This window comes from Diachasma alloeum, unplaced genomic scaffold (assembly GCF_001412515.2).
Source record: "Diachasma alloeum isolate Michigan unplaced genomic scaffold, Dall2.0 Dall_scaffold_00602, whole genome shotgun sequence".
Classification (NCBI taxonomy): domain Eukaryota; kingdom Metazoa; phylum Arthropoda; class Insecta; order Hymenoptera; family Braconidae; genus Diachasma; species Diachasma alloeum.
Window position 1 is genome coordinate 288,062 of NW_021680734.1, and position 6,000 is coordinate 294,061.

The window sequence follows — 6,000 nt, forward strand, 5'->3', positions numbered from 1 at the left end:
CACGTTAAGTACACGGTATAATCACATTAGAATTTAAATCGTTTAATGACACACAAAAGGCACATGGAAAACTCGATCAATTTTATTAAATAGCGTCTCTTCTGGAGAATTTTTTAGAGAATAAGTACCTTCAACATGGATTTAACGTGCCTTTCATGTGTCTTTAACGTATATATTTTTTCCACGTGTCTTTTACGTGTGCGTAAGGGACACGTTAAAAGCACGTTATTTCCCCGTTATGTACAAATAGCCATACCATAAGTAATATGGTCTAAAAAGTCTAAATATGCGATTTGTAGATGGTGTCTGTATGTATGCATGTGTGTATACTTTTTTCAATTTTTTATTCACAACTTTCTTTATGCTTGATGAAATTTCATGAATTTTTCCATGGATATATACGTTAATAGGCTCTATTCATCGACACCAATTAAAGTTGAATTATTCATAGAGTTGGTGAAATATTTGTATTTTTTCAAAAATCGAATTTTCGACGCTCAGTCCAAGAATTGTTATCAGAATGAACTGAATCATGGTTTAAAAAATTTGTATTGATAGCCTCTTGATTCTTTCAGAATATGATGCGGATCTATCTATCTGTTGAGCAACAGCATATAGTTTGTGAGATTTTTTTTCCTCTTTCTCGTGATAAACTGGAAAAATTAACAGTCATATCAATGAAATCATGGCTCAAAAAGATTGTTTTGATGCTTTCTCGATGAAGTGTATATGGGGTCACATTGGGTCATATGTGCTCATATGGGGTTATATGGAGGTAATATGGAGTCATATGGTGTTATGGGGTCATACAAGGATCGCATCAGCTCATACAAGAGTCATATGGTGGTCATACGGAATTATATGGAGTGATATGCAGTCACGTGGGCTTATACAGGGTCATGTGGGGCCACATAGATGTCACATGGAGCAAGATGGGGTCATATGGGAGTTCTATGGGCTCATAAAAAAGTAATATAGGTATTATAAAAGAGTTATATGGTTGTCACTATTCAAAATAATAATACAGTAATGAATTTCAAAAATAGAGAATCTATTCGGGAGCATATTGCTCATTTGTTAGCAACTTAAACTACACCCATATACAGAAAATGTGATTATCCCCTTGTTTTACAAGGAATTTAAAATTTTTGAAAATCCAGGCCAAAAGTCGTTTAAATACTTTCCCAGGGAATATGAAATCTCCACGTTTTGTATGATTCTGATTCATCTGAGCCCAATTTTACAAGACAAATTTTTTTATTTTTTAACGCGTAATTTTTTCAATTTTGAAAATTTGAGCCAAAAGGTTGTATGAACACTTTCCCAACGAATATGAAATCTCCAAGTTTCAGGTGATTCTGAGTCATCTGAGCCTCACTTTTCGAGACTTTCGGGAATTTCGGAATTCTTTGTAAATTGCAGCCAAAAGGTCGTATAAACATCTCCTCGGAGAAGAGTAAATCTCTATGAAATGAAAAATCGGCAGAAGCAGGACCAACGTCCTTGGCGCGAATCAAAAGATGGAGGACGACATTGATACTAGACAGTGAGTTGAAAAACTCCGCGCCAAGCAAGTTGGTCCTGCTTCTGCTGATTTTTTATTTCATAGAGACTTTTTTTCTAATCCTTATTCGGTTTAGAACTATTTTTCTCATAGAAATCTGATTGTGCCCTATAACCCTATGATCTTTATTCGATATTGCTGGCTTTGCTTTTTTTTTATTTGTTTGTATTTATAAAAAAATTTCACTTTTAAGTAAGAACCAAACGCAACTTTTCCTTGGCGCAATTTTTTTAGAATAACATTTGTTTTTGTTTTTTAGGGAGATTTCATTAATTTTTCCGAAATAAGTAAAGAATTGTCTTCATAATTTGTGAAAATTGTTCTTTAAAATTCAATTCAACTCATTTTCACAAGATAGAACATACTTCCAATTAACAATTGAGAAGAAACTAAAATACACCAGATTCATTATTTCCACCGACTTTTAATTATTTATCCGAGATTTTCTGACTTAGTTTGTTCCTTCCATTTAATTTTTCCTTTGATTTTCTATGGTAATTGTATTCTTTTGAGAGACGAATTGATTTTCTTTGCGGATCAGCCGAAAAAAATTCTTACTTGATAGAACTTTTTATAAAAACGTATTTTTTTTCTGAGATATTACTAATTTTTTCGAAATAATTACAGAATTTTTTTTGTGTTGTTCGCATCTCACTGTAACTCCATTCAGAAATTTTTTCCTCACGAAATTAAGAACATTTTCTGTTATCACTCGATTTTTTCCAATTTGACTATCGACGAGCATTGTAAGAAATTCTGGGAATTCCTTATGCAACCCAGAGACCATGTAGAACGTCGGATTAAGCGTGAGTCAGACAAAGACCCAGAGCGTTTATTGTATATAATTTTTGACAAGCAGAATTTCGTGTTAGATATCTTTCGGTGATCGTTTCACGTTTCGAATATATTGACGGGTAGGTATGATTTTTTTTAGATTAGTGGTTTTGAGTTAATTTAGTGTTTCCTTTTCTTTGCTAAATTATTTGGATATATTTTGAATATATTTTTTGAGACAATTGTGTATCGTTTTCCTATTTTTTTCAGGAATATAACCTCGGTATATTACACAACATTAACTGCGGTGTTTCGAGTTACGTTATTTGTTATTTTTTTAGCAATACCTGTTGGCCCATGCTCCATCCGAACTTACCCCTCTCTCCACAACCAACCCCCTGAGCAGCGAGGACAACCTATCACCTTCCCCTGGACTCCTTAGTTTTAAGTTGTGTTAGATTAATGGTTATTTTCTGGTTCCTTCGTTTTGTTTTTCGTTTGAGGTTCGTTTATTCGGTTTGTCGTTTCCGAAGTAAAAGGACGGCTGGCGCCCATCGATAAGTTTTTGTTTAGTTTTCTCAGTCTAGGGGAAATGGGCGAGTTAACGTGGTTTTCCAGTCCCAGATGGGATATTCCGAACTTTCGAAAGAACTTTCGAAGAACTTTCGAAAAATAGCACTCCTGTCAGATTCCAAACATAAACTATAACCTCACAAACTATATTCATCTGCAAGGTACGGATAGAGATATGACGAGAAGACATTTGAATTTTCGGCGAGAGAAAAAAAAAATAGAACACAGATTTGATTTTTCCTTTTACTCTAATAAGTAGATGTATAAGGCCAGTTCTGGGCAAACGATTTGGGAAGGGTCACGAGGGTCAGTTGGCGAGGTGTCCGAGGGTCTCCCGTGAGATCAATTAATTAATTAATTCGCGGAACTAATTCGCGGGGTTCATTCGCGGGTTCCTCAGACAAACGTTATGGGAAGGGTCATGAGGGTCAGTTGGCGAGAGTCTCCTAATTAATTAATCGATTAATTTGTTCATTAATTAGTTTATTCGCGACGTCAATTCGCGGATTTCCGCGCTCATCCTTTTTGGCAAGGTTCGTCAGAGTCTCTTGGTGAGGGATCTATCGTAAGTGGGTGGCTAATTAATTAAGTAATTAATCAGTTGATCAATTAATAGAGTGGCATAAATTCGCGGATTTTCGGACGCAACCTTTCGACAAGGGTCATAAGAGTCTGTTGTTGAGGTATGTGCCACGAATGGATGGTGGGTGGTTAATTCATTAATAATTTAATTGGTGAATTTGATTCGTGATTTTTCGAGCTCAACGCTCTGAAAAGGGTCGGTTGGTGAGGTGTCCGATGAGTCTTACGCGGGTAGGTAGTATACTAATTAATTTATTAATAATTCGCAGAATTAATTCGCGGTTTTTCCAGCTCAACGCTCTAGGCAAAGGATCACAAGGGTCTCCTGTGAGTGGGTAGGGGGTGGCTAATCAATTGATTGTTATCAACATTCCTGGAATTCCAGTCGGGAGTAACATGCATCATCGCAGCAGAGGCTTAAAGTCATAAATCAGCAAATGCCAATTTTAATGCCATTCCAAGACAAGATGAAAAATCTCTCAACTGATCTACTAATCATTTTTCAAGGTTGTTCTTGAGATTCCTGGAATTCCATTCGGGAAAACATGAGTCATCATAGAAAGAAATTGAGAACATGAAAACTTTCACTTTTGACTCATTGCAGAAAGATTCAAAAAGCAATCTACAGGCTCTAACGTGATTTTTCCCGGAATTCCATTGAAAAAAATGTGCGTTTACAGTGGAGGGTTCAGAAAAAAAACTCACGAATATAATTTTAAATTTAAAATTCTGAGAAAAATCCCGACCACAATAGATGGTTGCAAACAGACAATCGGATATGCCCCCCCTCCCTCCCGCCCTTCCTAATAAAAAAAATTTCAAGGAAACATATACACATAAACCCTCAAAAAATGCTTTAGAAGAGTGGGGTAATTCACTATATAACCTCTCAAATTCGAGAGCATAGTATCAGTTAACTTTTTCCTCTGCTCATGAAGAGTTACTCCATGCGACGTCAACAACAAGTATTCAAGAGAGAGTCCATACGCCAGCAATAAGAGTTTAAAAATAGATTGGAACGTCTACTGAAAGACATTGAAAAATTGAAAAAAATAATCCAGTTGAAAAGTGACGTCGGTGTTGTGCTCGAATCTTCAACAGACCAACATTACAGAACCAACGTCATGAACTTCGATAAATTGAACAGTGTCTCGAAGAGGGAGAGTCTTCCTCTGCTGAAGATATCAGAATTGGAGTCAAATAAGTTATACAGCATCACTGCAGTTTAAAAACCGAGAGCAAAATTCGGGGAGAGCATACTTTTTCATTTGGATGAGAAACATGCTGTCTTTGCAACCGATAGAGCATCAAATTATTTCAACAACCGCCCGGAGGAGTGGGAGAATTTGCAGTCACTCGTGTTAAAGCGTAAAATGGAGCTGAAATACTTGGGTGGTCCATACAATGACTTCATCCTCGGTGAATTCTTGAGGCCAACAGCTCCAGAGGAAAAAGTGGAAGCCTAAACTATTTTGAGGATGGATAAAGAAACAAATGAATAAACAAGATTTTCATTTGCATTTTTTTTTATTAATGACAAATTTCTCACTGAAAAAATATTACAATGTAGTAGTTTTAAAAAAAATATACGAATAAACCTTAATTACAAAAAAAAATGTTTTTTAAATTTTTTTCTTAAGAATTATTACATTACACACGATCTCTTATCATAGGGGGTAGTCCATCAAGAGTATCTCCTCCGTTCGTTGCATAATACTTCCAACAACGTCTCAATCTTGCAATCTTGCAATCAGCTCTCATAGCATCAGTGAACTTGGCCCAAACCTTATCGACACTGGATGCGGCGTTGAAACTTATGAATGAATGTGGCAGATACGCAATATCCTCATAATCTATTAAAGCCAACTTCTTCAATTCATAATAAATATCGATGGATCGCTCAACTGAATGTACTATTCTTTTTGTCATTATCCAGTTTTTGCGTAGTTGCACATTTTTTTGAACACACGCCTTATTCTCGTCAGGATAACTATGGAAAGGACAAGTGCGAGTTGGTAATAATTTAAAATGAGTGAGTGAGGGACAATCGTCATAACATTCTTCAATATTGACTACTAGAGGCGCTAATACAGGATCCGCAATTTGTTTCAGCCACACTTTTTTGTCTTCACTTCGCATTTTCCATCCAGACGCTTTGATGCGGTGTTAATGAAACGAGATTTTTCATAAGAATAGTGATATCCACATTCTTGATTTTATCAATCTCAATAGCATTAATTTCATAGCGAATCTCCTGAAATAGATGACAAATATCGTTGTTCACAAATTTCGTAAGTGTCGCTTTCGTGTTATCCGATTTCAGCAGTTTACCAGTAATATGCTAATGACTTTTGCTTGGTAAATTACAGAGGTCTTAATTTTGTACGGTGATGCGAATTTCGTCGCTGTTATCCAGTCCTATTGAGACATTTGGCTGATGCGCATGCGCCTCATAGTGGGTGATGGATTCTTCAAACACCGAAGGGATTTTAATATTCAGACTTTCC